General features: G+C 39.8%; 2 non-coding genes across 2 annotated transcripts; both read left to right on the top strand.

Moving 5' to 3' along the window:
* Nucleotides 1–1,679: 1,679 nt before the first annotated feature.
* On the top strand, nucleotides 1,680–1,786 carry LOC147945762 (small nucleolar RNA R71). The gene has a single exon (XR_015597883.1). It is a non-coding gene; the product is annotated as a small nucleolar RNA R71 (small nucleolar RNA).
* A 16,062-nt stretch (nucleotides 1,787–17,848) lies between these two features.
* LOC147945761 (small nucleolar RNA R71) lies at nucleotides 17,849–17,953 on the top strand. Its single transcript, XR_015597904.1, has one exon. It is a non-coding gene; the product is annotated as a small nucleolar RNA R71 (small nucleolar RNA).
* Nucleotides 17,954–18,157: the final 204 nt, after the last annotated feature.

The raw sequence follows: 18,157 nt of genomic DNA, 5'->3' as shown, positions 1-18,157 counted from the left end.
ATGGTCTTCCTAGGATAAGTGGATCGTCTGATTCCTTATCCATATCAAGGATCATGAAATCTGTAGGAACTTCCACTCTTCCAATCCTGAGGGGTAAGTCTTCCAGAATACCAATGAGATGTCTGATTGTTCTATCAGCTAGAACCAAATACAGACTACTTGGTTTAATACTGTTGAAATCCATCTTGTTGGAAAATGATAGTGGCATGATGCTGACTAAAGCTCGCAAATCGCACAAGCAATTCTTGAAAATCTGAAGTTCTATTGAACACGACAAAGTAAAAGAACCAGGATCCTCCAGTTTTTCCTCAATTCGTAGTTCAGGATCAAAACACACCCCACTCCTCAGAATTTCATTCCCAATCTCGTTGACAGCTTCCTTAACCTCGATCTCCAGCTGAGCTGTCTCTTTGATGATTACCTCTCGAAGTTTGTGTGGTGGCAAGAGCTTAGGAGGTGGAGCTTTTCGCTTGGCCATACGCTCTGCAAGCGCCTCTAATTGGATGTCAAGAGCGGCTTTGAACCTTTCCTCTAGTTCCCCTTCCTCTGCTACATGCAATTGAGGTTGATCCGTCATCTGAACATCTACCCGATGAATCATCCGATCACCATCATCGGGTGTTTCTTCGGGTGCAGCCTCGGGTGGTTCTTAGGTTTGTGATTATCGAACCAGTGTTCGATCATCAACTCGATCAGTTTTCTCGGGTTCATATTCAGATATGTAGTACTGGTACTCATTCATCCCATAATGATCAATAGCCTCCCCATCTTGAACATCACTGTCCTTAGTGAGGTAGTCCTCAAAGTCATCATCAAGAAAGATGGCTTGGACGATTGCATAGTCTTTTGGGTTCTGAACAGCTTTACCTGGAAGCTGGTTGATCTTTGGAGGTGGTTGGTTGTCGTGGTGGCCTTCTAGGTATCTCATCTTAGTGTTGAGAGAGTCATACTTGGCAGTGAGGTCATTATACCCAGAATCGATCTTGTTGATCATCTCCGCGAATCGTTTGGCATTGTCCATTGCAGCCGAGGCCTGACTCTGTATCATCTGCTGAATCAGTCCGCGTAAATCAGCTTCTTGAGAAAGGTTTTGCAGACCTTGCTGTTGTTGGAAACCTGGTGGTGCAATTGGTTGATTGTAATTACCAAAGTACTGCTGCTTAGGAGCATAGCTTTGATTGTATTGAACAAAAGGCTTTTGCTGGCCCTGATTCTCTTAGACTGCTGATGGGTAAATTTGGTATTGAGGATTTACAACATTCGGGTTACGGTAGGACATGTTCGGGTTTGGTTTGTAGTTGTTGTACCCTTTGTTGTAACCTCCTTGGTTGTTGATGTAGTTCATATCCTCTAGCTGAGCATTCTCCCCATCTTGTTGCAGAAACTGCTCTTCCTCTAAGATTGCATGGACATGCTGCTGCTGGCTTAGGAGCTTATCCAACTTGTCATTGAGGGCTTTCATGTCTCGCTTGTACTTGGCATCGTCCTCGCTACTAGATCGCACAGTGCGATCATATTCCTCATTGTATTGGCCATCAGATTGAGCTAAGTTCTCCACTAGATCCCAACCTTCATCGACATCCTTGTTGAGGAAGTTACCATTGCTTGTGGTGTCCAGCAACATCCGTATCTTAGAAACCACTCTTCGGTATAGTGTACTTAGCAATGAAGCATTGCTGAATCCATGATGTGGGCATCTGGTAGTGTATCCCTTGAAATGTTCCCAAGCGTCATTGAACGTCTCATTGCTCTTCTGAACAAAGCTGGAGATATCATTTCGCAGCCTTGCAGTTCTGGAGTTGGAGAAGAATTTGGCTAGAAACGCCTTCTTGCATGCTTCCCAGGTGGTGATGGACTCCTTGGGAAGTGATTTCTCCTAGATGTATGCTTTGTCTCCCAAAGAAAATGGGAAAAGCCGGAGTTTGAATCCATCTTCACTAACTCCATTTAGCTTCGTTAGGCTACAGAGCCTATCAAACTCATCTAAATGGTCCAATGGGTCCTCCATTGGCAATCCATGAAACTTGTTGCTTTGTATCATCTGGATGAGACTACTCTTGATCTCAAAGTTGTTGTTCTGGACAGCAGGTGGCACAATGCCATTTCTTTGACTGTGAGTAGATGGAGCATCTCCTGCTCCTATGTTGGTCCTCTCTTGAGGAGCTGGTGGACCATTATGATTATTCATTTCCTCCTCAGTTGTAGTTGGTTGTGGTTGCTGGACTTATTGTGGACGTAGTAGCCTTGGTCTGTTGATGTTGTCGATGAAAGGACTAAAGTGTTGGCTACCCTTGAATCGTGTTTTCATGCACAAGTAGTTGACCGAGTGAGTACACGAAGGTCAACTCGATCCAGGTGATCGAGTGACGGGTCGGGTGGGTACTCGGATTGTACCTGAAATGCAAAACAAACAAACACGAAGGTAAACAAGTCAGTACCGAACCAAAATGTAAGATAGAACTTGATCTAGCAAGTGCTGAAATCTTAAACGTAGCAAATGTAAAATCAACCAAATGGCAACGACGCCAAATTGATAGTAGGATTTTTCACCCAGGGTATCAATTCCCTATGCAGTTGTAGTACAAAGGGTTATCAATTTAAATGGTTGTTATGCTAGCAGATGATATATGATCAGAACTAAGCAAGTCAAGCCAAGCAATCAATAGTTTGATATAACAATCCTAAAATAAACTAAAGAAAGCAGATAAACAAGAACCACACGACCTAAGCACTCGATGCAAGCATTCGAGTACAGGATTGGGTGGGGTGATCGAGTAAACAAGATGAGTATGAACAGCTCGAAGGTGTACTCGAGGCAGGTGATCGTGTACCTGTTTGGGTAAGTGATCGAGTTATGAATAAAAATGTAAACAATTAAAATGCGAAAGCTCCTAAGGATGGGGTGATCGACACCTAAGCGTTCCTGACCAGTATGAATGTCCTACATGCCTCAAGCAAATATTCCCTAGACAATGAATCTCTAAAATCTTGTTAAAACACTCTCGTGATAGAAACAATCAACCATGATCACTCCCTTACCCAACTCTCGTTGGAGAAAGATGATCAAGCAGGCAATACAAACCGATTCATTATTGTCAATAAACTCCTTACACATCTAATCTCTTAGGCTAAGTGAGTAAATCTCTAGCATTGATTGATTCAAGCATTTCATCTACACCTCTCGATGGTAAAACACCCTAGATCTAATTTCAACCTCTCGGTCTGTTGATAGCATTAAGAACACCAATCTAGAAGGGAATTTATAAAACAAAAACAACCAAGCTAAGACCTCCTAACCGATCAAGAACACAATATTGTCTATCCCCTCCCTAGAATCTTTGTTTCACTACTCAGATCTCATTGCAGAAAACACAAAAGCATAGATAAATGAAAATTGCATTGTATTGAAAATAGAGTAAAGAAGAAGATTACAGAGTAGAAATCTAAAAGAATAGCAAATAAATGTAAAATAAATCCTAACAAAGTGGAAAAAGTGTTTGAGTCGCTCAAGATCTCTCTCAGAAGCTCTCGCTCTCTGGTTTGAGTGTATGCGGCGTGCTAGGGCGAGAGGAAGAAGAGGGGGGTTTATATATGGAAACCCATTAACCATAGCTTCTCAGTCCTGCCCGAGGGTCTGCTCGATGAGGTGCTCAAGGATGAGCTCGGGTTGCTCTTCGGATAGGTCTTCAGATTGTTCTTCCTGCTCTTGGATCCTCTTCGATCAGGTTGGTGTTCAGACTGTTCTTCCTTCTCAATAGCTCCTTCGGGTACATGCTCGGATTTGACCTTGTTTCTCCCCATTTTAGGCTCTAAATCACCTGTTTTCATCCAAAATATGCAAATGCAAGAATGCAACACCCTAAATGGCCTAAAAGCGAATTCTTACAGTTAATGACATAAAAATACTAAGGTTAGGGTAAAAATAATGGAAAATATGGACAAAAAGGGATGCTTAAAACATGTAAATTAGAGAGTTATCAACCATTTTCAATGAGACCTTTCTTTATGCCCTTAAAATCCCAAATTTTCTCTATCTTGCCGGACCATAAGTGGAACATTAGGTTTTCTTTCCTTGTTGGTGCATCAGCTGAATCATTCACACTTCCAAGGTTGTTAAAGGTCAGACTTTCCTTTGTGACTACTTCATTCTGATCTTTGTAGACCTCTTGGTGCTTTTGTTCCTCAGCTTTCATTTCAACTTCAATTTCTAGCTTACAATTTTTGCTAAGCACCATTGTTCTCCGATTAGGACATTCATTCGAATAATGACCTCTCTCTTGGCACGCAACACAAATCACATCACAAGTATGCGTACAAGAAGCTTCAGCTTTACGTCTTGTTTCTTTTGAGGTAGTAGTAGGCTTTGCTTCCATGCTCAATTTTGGGGTTGTCTTCTCTTCCATAGAATAGTTTGATTTCAGGGTTGATGAACTAAAACCATAAGCTTGATGTGTTGTACCCCTCCTCATGAGTTTTTTCGCAACCTAATAATCCTTGGGCAACATATCCTCCATGCTTCTACTTTTCTTAGATAACTTTTGCCGTCTTCGATGTAACTCTTGGTGATAATGGTTGGGCACAAATCTCTTCCTCATGACTGCTTTCATTTCATCCCATGTGTCAACTGGCCGGTCTTGGTGATGCATCCTGCTAGTAACCAGTTTATACCTCCAATTGATTGCATGATCATAAAAATCGATAGCAGCTACCTGAACCTTTTCGCGGTCTGAATAGTCTTGAAATTTAAAGACTAATTCCATTTTCTTTTCCCACTCCAAGTAAGCATCTGGATCATTTTTTCCAAAAAAATGGCGGTATTTTCAGCTTGATTCCTCTCAAATCATCATCATTTCTTTCTCTAGCCTCTTTATTTCGTCTTGGATGTCGTTGACCCTCACTTGACGGATTGCCTCTTTGGCTGTAGTACTGGTCTACTTCATTTATGTGATGCCTAGGTCGATCTCCTTCTCTTCTTTGATGTAAAATTTGTGGTTGTCTCTGTTGTGCCTCTGCTTTAACTTCATCCAACCTATTATAGAGGGCATTCATCTCAACCCTCAACAACCGTCGCGTCTCTCCTATAAGTGCTTGAAATGGTTAATCATTAGACAATTTTTTTTGTAGAATAGAACGGATTCTACTTTTTTTTTGTAGAACAGAACGGGTTCTTCTTTTTTTTTTCCTTTTTTTTTTTTGTTTTACAAAACTGAATACAAAATTAAAGAAAAAAAGATAGAAAATAAAAAAGATAGAAGATGAAAAGAAAAAGATGAAAAGATGGATATATGAGGAGATGAAAGATTTTGATTAGAAGAATACCAAAAGTCCTTGAGCGGGCTCTGATACCACTTGATGTAATTATCCCAAGGAATCGACGCTCTAAGGTAGGTAGACTGATAATCTTAGAACTCCGATGGCTCACGAAGCTGGATGATAAGGCGTGATATAAACTCAAAAATTCTTATGCCCCAAACTCTCTTAAAACAAACCAAACAAAGCAAGGCGGTGGAACTTAAGATAGAAGCTTCGCGGAGACAGATGACAAGGCATGAGACGAATCTCAAAAGTCCTTGTGCCTTAGACTCTCTTGTAACGACTCTTCAATCCTCAGCTAATGAATGACAATGTTAAGTGCGGCGGAATCACTTGATATACCGAAAACTCTTTGATGTAACCCACCAAGGAGAACTCTTTGATGTAACCCACCAAGGAGAAAGAACAAGTTCCAAAAGGAACAAAGGGAGTTTACCACTCTCAAATAAAAGATAAAAGATTTCTTGATTGAATGATTTTCTCAAATGAGATTACATGTGTTTATATAGGGATAGAATAACTTGGTAACAAAACCAAGTATTAATTATTCTTGAAACTAAAAAACATTAAAGATACTAAGTTAAATGAAGATCCAACTCTAAGTGCATGTTTCCCTTCCTAAGGTGTCCTTCCCAAGGTGAGTTGAACTCTATTTTCGTCACTCCTCTTTGACCACAAAATAAAGTGATTATTTTGGGCTTTCTTGGGCTTGTATTTGGCTCAAAGTAGACTGAACTTGATAGATATTATCCCAATAGAATTTCCCATGCTCTCTTTGGCCATAAGCTCTTGAATTGACCCGTTAAGTGTTTCCTTGATCTTCTCTCTCTTTGACTCCTTGGTCCAAATGTATGATCTCTTTCACCAAGGGTATCAATTCCCTATGCAGTTGTAGTACAAAGGGTTATCAATCCAAATGGTTGTTATGATAGCAGATGAGATATGATCAGAACTATGCAAGTCAAGCCAAGTAATCAATGGTTTGATCTAACAATCCTAAAATAAACAAAAGAAAGCAAATAAACAAGAACCACACGACCTAAGCACTCGATGCAAGCATTCGAGTACAAGATCGGGTGGGGTGATCGAGTAAACAAGATGAGTATGAACAGCTCGAAGGTGTACTCGAGGCAGGTGATCGTGTACCTGTTTGGGTAAGTGATCGAGTTATGAATAAAAATGTAAACAATTAAAATGCGAAAGCTCCTAAGGATGGGGTGATCGACACCTAAGCGTTCCTGACCAGTATGAATGTCCTACATGCCTCAAGCAAATATTCCCTAGACAATGAATCTCTAAAATCTTGTTAAAACACTCTCGTGATAGAAACAATCAACCATGATCACTCCCTTACCCAACTCTCGTTGGAGAAAGATGATCAAGCAGGCAATACAAACCGATTCATTATTGTCAATAAACTCCTTACACATCTAATCTCTTAGGCTAAGTGAGTAAATCTCTAGCATTGATTGATTCAAGCATTTCATCTACACCTCTCGATGGTAAAACACCCTAGATCTAATCTCAACCTCTCGGTCTGTTGATAGCATTAAGAACACCAATCTAGAAGGGAATTTATAAAACAAAAACAACCAAGCTAAGACCTCCTAACCGATCAAGAACACAATATTGTCTATCCCCTCCCTAGAATCTTTGTTTCACTACTCAGATCTCATTGCAGAAAACACAAAAGCATAGATAAATGAAAATTGCATTGTATTGAAAATAGAGTAAAGAGGAAGAGTATAGAATCGAAAATGGAAAAGAAAATAACAAAATGAATCCTAACAAAGTGGAAAAAGTGTTTGAGTCGCTCAAGATCTCTCTTAGAAGCTCTCGCTCTCTGGTTTGAGTGTCTGCGGCGTGCTAGGGCGAGAGGAAGAAGAGGGAGTTTATATATGGAAACCCTTTAACCCTAGCAGCCCAGTCCTGCCCGAGGGTCTGCTCGAGGCGGTGCTCGAAGATGTGGTCGGGTAACTCCTCGGATAGGTCCTCGGGTTGTTCTTCCTGCCCTTGGATCCTCTTCGGTCGGGTTGAGGTTCATACTGTTCTTCCTGGTCCATAGCTCCTTCGGGTACATGCTCGGATTTGACCTTGTTTCTTCCCATTTTAGGCTCTAAAGCACCTGTTTTCATCCAAAAAATGCAAATGCAAGAATGCAACACCCTAAATGGCCGAAAAGTGGATTCCTATAGTAAATGACCTAAAAATGCTAAGGTTAGGGTAAATATTATGCAGAATATAGAAAAAAAGGATGCTTAAAACATGTAAATTAGAGAGTTATTAGACCCCCAACTTAAATCTTGCTAGTCCTCTAGCAAGGAAACAGGAGGAAGAGGTCAAAAATGGGACTCATAACGTTTTGAGCCAAGCGAAGGATTCAAGCTATAGTCCTTAAAGATAGTTTAATGGTGCTAAGATCAACCAACATACTTACAAATATTTTTCTATGCTTATTACCATGCATCGATCTAGTTAAACCTCCTACTATTAGTAAATACTTGCAATTCCAAAGAACATCTCTTTCACATTCATTAAAGTGTTTGGCGAATTCTTGCAAATGGAAGATGAATCAAGCTCAATCGGTTTCAAGGGTAAGGCTTTTTGGTAGGGTGGTTTCAAACAATATCTTTGGGTGGTTTCCTCTCAAAAGAAGGAATGCTAGACAGTTGTGAAAACTATCTAAGATTGAGAATAATTAGGGCATACAAAGCTTAACTCTTGATAATCTACCCTTTTTCACTCACTCTCTTTTTTTATCAAACTCCCTAGAATAAAATTACTCACATCCTTGATTTTAACTCCCCTTTTTTTTTATAATCCCTAAGGTCTAAACTTTAAACATCTAGCTCTTTTTTTTCTTTTCTTTGCTAAACTCCTAATAATATTCCAATATATTTTTTTCTTTTTCTTTTCTAGGAGACTATAGCAAGATCTTTTTCTCTTCTCTTTTTTTTTACTTAGAGACTTAGAGCTAATTGAATCGAACCTTAGGGACTTTCTTCTTTAATTTCTCTTTTATTCCTCAACCCAACCCCAAATGATCATGCTAACCACCTATCTTTCAAAACCGATCCTAATAGCTAGTTCAAATGATTCTAACTTAGCTAAATCAAGAGCCAGTTCTTTGTTGTTCTCATTACTCTCAAGATTTCACAACCTATAGCACAATGAAAAGGCCTCACTCAACAATTCAATACAAGGTCTGAAAGGAAGGTTTGGGTTCAAGGGTAGGGAAAAACGAATCGGGTTAACCGAAAAGATTGGTAAAAATGGAGTGTTAACCCGAGATTAGAGTTATCATGAGCAAGTATTCAAATTCCATAAGCAAGACAATTTAAGTTCAGGTTAAGTCCAATAATATAGAGATGATTCAATGTTCAAGCAAGTGGAGGAAACTTTCAAAAGACACACGGATTTAAACAAAGATTTTTTCATTTTTTTCCAAAGATTGATCTAGCAACAATGAACTGTGATTAAGGGTTATAGCTTCAATCCTAAGGTTTTGCTTTAAACAAGGTAGTTTTAATCATTGTCCCCTAAAATGCATGTGCAACAATCCTATATGAAGAAATGTAGACTCAATCCTAATATGGAAATGCAACTACATAAAAACTCTTGTTTTTTTTTTTTTTAGTTTAAATTTTTCAAATTTTTGTGGGTTTTTTTTATGCAAATAGATGCAGACTCAAATGAACAAAACTATTATGCAAAAATTTGAAATAAGAAAATAAAACACAATGTTATATACATTCTCAGACCCTCTCCCAAACTTAAATTACACAGTCCCTTGTGTAAATAAAAGACTGAAAAAGAAATCTGAGAATCACACAAAATGAAACAAAATAAAATGCAATGGTATAAACAATGGTTTGGATGAAAGTGGTACCTCATGGGTTGGTGAAGAAGGAGGTTGTGGCAGCCTCCATGCTCGCCAAGGTATACCCATGATCGTCACCGGCTTCATCAGGTGCCGGGATTCGCTCATCAGAGAGCTCGGTTATGCGCACGAACGACCTGCTCGGACCAGCATCTGAGGGGTTGATCGGGTAAGGCAGCGGGTAGGTCATCGGGTAGTACGAAGGGTATGGTGGGAGAGGTCCGGAATGGTCACCCGTGTAGCTGCTCGCAGGGTGCACCGAGAACGGCATCGGATATTGCATCTGATATGTCGGAGGGAAAGGACCTGAGTGGTCACCCGGATGTGTGCTCGATGGTGGCATCAGATACGGCATCGTGTACCCCATTGGGTGAGGCGTCAGATAGGAATCTGAGTGACTTCTCCGCGATCTATCGGGTCTGCTGCCAAACCTCGGATTCCTCCTAGTGGGCTGCTTCTCCCCATCCATGTGGGTGTGTAAGCCGAAGTGGGAGCTGAGGCACATCTTGCCTTGTCTTGTAGCTCCCTGATCTGTCCTCCCATTACCTTCACTGTGCCAGTAAGGTCTTTCACTTTCCTAGCCAGGAACTTGTTCATCCGCTTCAACCATCCGATCCACTTGTGAGCTTCCCTCACTCCAACTGGTTGCTTTTGAGAGCAAACATACTCCTCAAAATCATAGTCCTCCGAGTTTTCTCCCTGTCCTTGCTCTGCATGCTCTCCCTCAGCTTTGGATTCTTCTTCAGGGTTGTACAGCTCCTCCAATGGCAGTGTGAAGTCTATGTTGTCTCCTAGCCTGACTTTGGTGCACACGACGTTGGGCAGGATCATCTGAGTAGCTCCGACTGCCGGATGAACAAACTTGAAGAGCAACATATCATTTGGCTTCTCATAAGCCAGGAATCTCGCCAGTGTCAGGTACTCGATGTCTAGCCATCTCGGCTCATGTACCACTCCCTTCAAAGGCACATCGCAGGCTATCAAAATTGGTGTGACCAATCCTCCTATGGAGATCTCTCCAGCTCCCTCTCTTCTCTCAGTTTTCATTGCCCAATACTTTAGGTAAAGGAACTGATCAAGCACCACTTTCAATGAGACCTTTCTTTATGCCCTTAAAATCCCAAACTTGCTCTATCTTGCTGGACCATAAGTGGAACATTAGCTTTTATTTCCTTGTTGGTGCATCAGCTGAAACATTCACACTTCCAAGGTTGTAAAAGGTCAGACTTTCCTTTGTGACTACTTCATTCTGATCTTTGTAGACCTCTTGGTGCTTTTGTTCCTCAGCTTTCATTTCAACTTCAATTTCTAGCTCACAATTTTTGCTAAGCACCATTGTTCTCCGATTAGGACATTCATTTGAATAATGACATCTCTCTTGGCACTCAACACAAAACACATCACAAGTATGCGTACAAGAAGCTTCAGCTTTACCTCTTGTTTCTTTTGAGGTAGTAGTAGGCTTTGCTTCCATGCTCAATTTTGGGGTTGTCTTCTCCTCCATAGAATAGTTTGATTTCAGGGTTGATGAACTCAAACCATAAGCTTGATGTGTTGTACCCCTCCTCATGAGTTGTTTCGCAACCAAATAATCCTTAGGCAACATATCCTCCAAGCTTCTACTTTTCTTAGATAACTTTTACCGTCTTCGGTGTAACTCTTGGTGATAATGGTTGGGCACAAATCTCTTCCTCATGACTGCTTTCATTTCATCCCATGTTCAACTGGCCGGTCTTGGTGATGCATCCTGCTAGTAACCAGTTTATACCACCAATTGATTGCATGATCATAAAACTCGGTAGCAGCCACTTGAAACTTCTGGCGGTCTGAATAGTCTTGAAATTTAAAGACTAATTCCATTTTCTTTTCCCACTCCAAGTAAGCATCTGGATCATTCTTTCCATAGAATGGCGGTATTTTCAGCTTGAGTCCTCTCAAATCATCATCATTTCTTTCTCTAGCTGATATGTCTATATTTTGCTTATTCTTAGCATGTATTTGTCATGCATTTAGATAGGATAACTAGTTGTTTTGCATCAATTTCTAGCCTCTTTTGTACACTTTGCATATTTAGGTAGTTCTTGCATCATTTTTGCATACATTGTGCCTTTCAGAGTATTTCAGGTATCCAGGAGACGTCGGAAACACACCAATCGAGCAACTGTCCGAACTCACCAATTTAGCCACTGTCCGAACTCACCAATCGAGCCACTGTCCGAACTCATAAGTCGAGACACCAGTCGAGACACCAGACGAACTACCAATCGAGACGCCAATCGAGACACCAGTCGAGACGCCAATCGAGACACCAGTCGAGACGCCAATCGAGACACCAGTCGAGACGCCAGTCGAGCCACCAGTCGAACTACTAGTCGAACTACCAGTCGAGACACCAGTCGAACTACCAGTCGAACTACCTGTCGAGACGCCAGTCCAGACACCAGTCGAACTACCAGTCGAGCCACAAAGTCGAACCACCATTCGAGCCACGTCTCGAGCCACTCATCACGCGCATCACTTGACGTCGCTCGATCCACCCTGCTGCACCGACTCGATCGCACATGTCAGGAAGACACTCTGTCTCACACGCTTCAGGAGATTCCCAAACTGACTCTTTACCTTGTCGTTTTAAGTTTTAGGGATTTACATATTTTTACTATAAATACATTTTGTTAAGTCTCGGCCGCAGATATCTTTTTTCTCGTTTTGTTCTTAAGTTTTACCTATCTATCTTACTATGCTTGATTCAATGTTTTCTGAGTTTGTATCGTTGATGATGGTTTCTAGATCCGAGTAGTGTTAGAGTTCTTAGGGATGGGATAGTCTAGGTGGAGGATCTTAGGATGTAGGGTGTTTAAGATTTGATTTGTATGATTCCCTTCTGGACTAGAGTTAGAAATACTAGTTTCTCTCTGATTAATTGGAACTAGGTCTTAGACATTTCCACACCCAAAAGGTGTTCGATGAAATGTCTGACCAACTAGTGCCAGAGACTTACATTCCTAGCCTAAGAGATTAGTTGTCTAGGATGTTTGTTGACGTGAATGAACTTGTTTGTCATACCTGCTTGATCATGTTTCTCTAGCGAGAGCTAGGTTTGGAAGTGGTGGAGTCTGAGTAGCTTCTGTCAAGAGATTGGATTAGCTAAGTCGTGATGTTCATTGTTTAGGGATAGTTTGCTTGTGGCATGTTAAACACTCTGTAGACTAGGATACTCCACCGACATCGATTACCCCATCCTTAGGAATTCTATCTTTTTGATTGATATTGCATTCCTGAGACTGTTTTTCATCTTGCTATTTAGTTCCTGTTTAGACTCGATTTCATTTTTTACTCACGTTTACTCCTTGTCATACATTTTTGTTTCTAGTTTTGTAACTCATTTCCGTTTTGCATTCTGATCATTCTAGGATTGTTAGACAAACACTCTTTTTGAATTGGCTTGACTTGTGATTGTTTGATTGCATCTTGATTGCTAGCAACATCAGATTTGGATTGACACCTTAAGTACTACAACACATAAGGTTAATTGAACCTGCTAGGATAGACACACAAAAATCCTAGTATCAATTTGGCGTCGTTGCCATTTGGGATTCATTTTGCTACATTTGAGATTTTGAAGATTTGCAAGGTTAAGTTTTGTTACACTTATCATTCTGAGTGCTAACTTGCTTTGGGTTTCTGCTTGTTTGTTTTGCATATCAGGTACTTGTTGATTGCAACCTTGCATGAACACCAGATCAAGAGGACATCAGAATCTCCTTCCTTCTATCAACGACATCAATCGGTTACAAAGACCACGACAAGCTCGTCCTCTCATTGATCATCCCGCACCAGTCACTATAGAACACCCTAACAGACCTGATCCGAGACCACGACACATTGGTGCTGGAGATGCACCGAACACTCATACTCAACGCGCTAGAATCGTCCCTCCCGCTGTGCAGAACAACAACTTCGAGATCAAAAGTGGTCTGATCTCCATGATCCAAGGGAACAAGTTTCACAGGTTGCCTATGGAGGATCCACTCGATCACCTGGACGAGTTCGACCGTCTTTGCAGTCTCTCCAAGATCAATGGAGTCAGTGAGGATGGTTACAAGTTGCGACTGATGTAGTATTTTTCTATCAATTAAATTATCGAACCTCAGTTTGCAATGATCAACACACTAAGAATACACATGAATGATTAATCTAAACTAATACAGGAATTGGTTTATTGTAACAATCTTAACTAACAAACAAAACAAATTCAAGCAATGCAAACTCAAAACAAACAAGGACACAACTAAGAACAGACTTTAAATCAAGATTAAACAAGTGAACCTTGGGCAAGGTTAATGACTTGGGAGATAGCTAATCAATCCTAGATGTCTAAGCAACAATCAAGAACAATCCTATGACTAAGAACACTTATTCAAATCAATCCATTTCTATGATAGAGATCCTATTCTAATCAAATGATAATCAACAATTTCCAAAGGTAATCACAAGGTAAGCATGCATTATAAACAAGTCTAAATACCATGAAGCACCCTAATCATCAATTTCCATTGGCTAGGAATGCAAAGCTCTTGAATAGTTTGGTTCAGGAATTTCATCAAACACCTTATGGGCATGGAAATCCTAATGTCTAGATTCAAGCATCATCAATCCTATCTAGCATTATTAACACTAAACAAGATAGGAATCACATAAATAAACCCCTAGACATCAAAGATCAATCATCTATCTCCCTAATCTACCAAGCCCAAAGTTCTAAAGGATCTACTCACTCATAGTTATGATCACACAAAGGAATGAGTTTGATCTTTGTGAAATCATTATTAGAGATTGTAGATTAGAGAATATAAAAGAGGAACTTGATATTAAAAACTTAGAAGTACTCAATCATCCAACAAACCAAGAGTAAGAAAGTTTAAGAACCCTAAAAGCTGCTAAACAAGAGATAAACAAAAGCTAAGCAAAAGATAAGTCTCCCCTTAATAGGGTTAATGTATTTTTAGGAAAATAGAAGGGAACCTGGGTCAACCTAAAACAGGCCGGGTCAAACTCGGGTCAAAGCTAAAACAAGTGTGGACTAAGGCGGATGCGGGATGTTCTTGGCCGATTGGTGAGGCCGCGTGGATCCATCGTCCATGACTTGGCCGATGGTGGTGGCCGCTGGTAGCTCCTGCCCGTGGCGTGGAGAGTTCAATCGGCCGACTATTGGTCGATGGCCTTGACCGATGGCTTCAATCAACCATCACTAGGCCGCTGCTCTTGGCCGCTGGTGTCTCCTGATTGTGGTCCAAGTGAGTTCAATCGGTTGGCTTTTGGCCGATGGTGGTGCTCGATGGTCTCCCACGGCCATGGTTTGGCCGATGTTCTTGGCCGCTGGTGGGTCCTTTCTTCATTCTGGCTGTATATATGTTCACTCAAACAGGTATAACTCTTTACAAGAACATCTGATTGGCCTGAAATCACATCCATTGCAAAGCTTACTCAATTTCCAATAACTTAAACGAAGAACTCTGGAGCTAAATCCCAAGGAAAAATCTTTATACGAGTCGATCTTTGAGGGACTGCAGACTGGTTCTGAATCATCAATCATCTTGTGTGCATCCAAATGTGTGTCTTCCATTATATTGCTAATTATTGACTTATTTGGCTCCAAAGCACACTTTCCTTGTACATCTCTACTCCAACATCTGAGATAACAAACTTGATGCAAAATGCAACCTAAACAACCTAAATGCTCATGAATATGCACAAAACAATGAAAAATTAAGCTCTAAAATTACATAAAAACACAAGATTTCAACTCCCCCAAACTTATATTTTGCTAATCCTCTAGCAAAAAAAACAAGTGGAAAACGAGAGAGAGAGGTTTAAAAATGGGACTCAGAACCTAAGAGCATGAGACAAAGGATTCAAACCATAGTCCTTAAATGTAATTCAATGGTGCTAGGATCAATCAAAGTCCTTAAAAATATTTTTCTATGCTTATCACAATGCACCACTCTAGTTCACCTTCTATCTATTGGTAAAGACTTGCAATCCTATTGAACAACTCTTTCACATTCATTAAAGTGTTTGGTGTGATCTTGCAAATGGAAACTAAATCAAGCTCAATTGGTTTAAGGGAAAGGCTTTTTTTTATAAAAAGGTGGTTGGCAATGGTGTTTTTGGGTGGTTTACTCTCAAACAAATAGGAATGCTAGACAGTTATGAAACCAATCTAAGACTGAGAATAATTTGGGCATACAAAGCTTAGCTCTTGATGTTCTCCCCACCTAGAAGCTTTTCTACCCTTTTTCTCATCCTTCTTTTCTTTCTTTCTAACCCATAAACTCAACTTAAACCCCTTCTCTTCTTTACTTATGGTCTTAAACTTTTGAATATCTCTAAGGCTTCACTTTAAATATAAGCTCCTATTTTTTTTTTTTAACTTCTTTGAAACTTCTTTTGATGAACTCCCATTCTTATTAAACTATGCTTTAGCATTCTCTTTTTTTTTTTTTATGAAACTTTTCTAGGAGACATCAGCTAGACTTTTCTTTCTCTTTTTCTTCTTAAGAGACTTAGAGCTTTTAATCAAACTTAACAATAGAGATAAATCTTTTCTTTTCTTTTGACCAAGTAATTCTTTCTTTCCCCCCCCCCCCCTTAATCTCTCTTGTTTCCAAACCTTTACCCAAATCAAAATTCTAACCACCTATTTCTTTCAAAACCAGTCCTATTAGCTATTTCTAAAGATTCCAAACCTAGCTAAAACAAGAGCCAGTTCTTTGTCATTCTCAATACTCTCAAGGTTTCACAACCTATAGCATTATCAACAAGGAGGTCTCACTCAACAAATCAACATAAGGCTTGAAAGAAAAGGTTGGGGTTCAAAGGTATGGCAAGAGATTGGGTTAAACAAAATAGAGTGGCCAATAGAGATAGTTAACCCAAATGAAAATTCCATGAGCTAGCATTCATAGTCCATATGCAAGATAATTTAAAGATCAAATTAAAGTCCAAATAATATAGAGATGCAGCAATGATCAAGCAAGCTTTACACTAGAAGAAAATGCTTTCAAGAGACACAATGCTTTAAGCTAGATTCTTCATTTTTTCCCAAAGATTAAACAAGCACCAATGAACTATAAATGAGGATTGTGGGTTCAATCCTAAGACTCTACTATTACAAGGTAGCTTCATTATCATCCCAAATGCAAATGCATACTAAATGCTTTTTGACTGAATCCTAAAGACAATAATGAATATGCAAATCTACATGCATTTGTTTTTTGGTTTTTGAAAATTTTCAAAATTTTTTTATTTTTCTCAAAACATAGCTATTAACAATGCAACACACAAAATGAAGATAAAAACAAAACACACTGTTAGATGGCTAGTCTCTCCCCCAAACTTAATTTACACCGTCTCGGTGTAAGAAAAATCCAAGAGAAAGACTAACAAAAATAAAGAAAACAAAACTCAAATGATATATACAATGGAAAGTTAGGACCATACATTGGACCTAGTTGTGAACCTTAGGGAATGGAGTGAGAGGAGGAGCTTTAGTGCTCACTTGAGATGCTGTTGAATTGGTGGAAAGAGAGTGGAGGTTGATAGTGATGACTCTTGAGAGAAGGTCGTGAAGCTTATCTTTGTCATATTGATATTTGGGATCTAGCCTGGCTTTGACACTTGCAAAGGGTGAAGAAGGACTTTTGTGCTTCACTTTGTACTCTATTGCTCCATCAACAAGCCCCAAGGGATGCAAACACAAAGTCATAGGAGATGAAACAATGGTGGGAGGGTGGATTTGTTTCTTCTTCCTCTTCTTCTTGTCAATAACTTTATTTGCTTGACCCAAATCCTCTTCTCTATAATCTACTTTGAGGTCATCAAATAAAGAGTCTAAACACTCACCATCCAAAATTTCTTCACCAGAATTAGCAAGTTGTAGAGTATCTTCATTCATCACATTCACAACTTTGACATCTTCTTGTTGATCCTTCAAAATCCTTGGTTCTTCTCCATTGCTATCAACTACAGAACCATATCAAAGCGTAGAAGTTTCTTGTACCGTTTTCTCATGCTCATCAACCATATCCAAATTATTTGTGAAGATAGCATTGCAAAACTCCTTGGGGGTAGCTTTGGATTCACCCGGTAATAGTCCACTTGAATTATTTGAGGTAGAAGTGTTGTGAGTTACCTTAAGATCAACAATATTCCTATGAGAAGCCAAGCTAATGATCTTATGATCAAGTTCATTTTACACCCCATCTATCTTATTGTGCAGCTCAACAAAACTCTTACTCAAATCTGTATAACCCTTAGTTTGACCTTCTAAAACTCGTTTCAACAGGGCACTCACTTCATTATCTTGAAGAGGAAGTTGAATAGAAGACTTTCCTTGAAGCTTTAAAGGTGGATAAGCTTGGTTATAACCGCTGTGTAGATGTCTTCATTCCTCAGTTTTGTCTCCACCCTCTCTTGGGACTCTATCATAGTCCTCCTCATAGTATCTTTGATCACTTTGAGCCAAATTCTCAACAAGCAACTCTCCTTGTTCTATAGTGAGGTTTGAAAAACTTCCTTTGCTAGCCATGTCCAATATCAATTTGAGCTCCTTTTTAACTCCTCCATATAAAATACTAAAGTATAGCTTGCTTGTTGAATCCATGATGTGGGCATTCTCGATTATATCCCTGAAGTCTTCCCCATGCTTCATGGAAGCTTTCATGAATTTCTTGCTTAAAACTCATTATGTCATTTCTCACTTGAGCTGTTCGTTGCTTGGAGTAGAATTTGAGAAGGAAGATCTTCTTACAATCATCCCAAGAAATGACCAAATGAGATGGGATAGTTCTCTCCCATTGGCCTGCTTTTTCTCCAAGAGAAAATGAAAACAAAATGAGCTTGATACTATCGTCGGGAACACCTCCAATCCTAAACGTACTACACAACCTCTCAAATGAATCCAAA

The sequence above is a fragment of the Camelina sativa genome, chromosome 4 (assembly GCF_030686135.1).
Source record: "Camelina sativa cultivar CO46 ecotype springtype chromosome 4, ASM3068613v1".
NCBI lineage: Eukaryota > Viridiplantae > Streptophyta > Magnoliopsida > Brassicales > Brassicaceae > Camelina > Camelina sativa.
The sequence above is the reverse complement of the archived record's forward strand: the minus strand, read 5'-3'. Positions and strand labels throughout refer to the sequence as shown.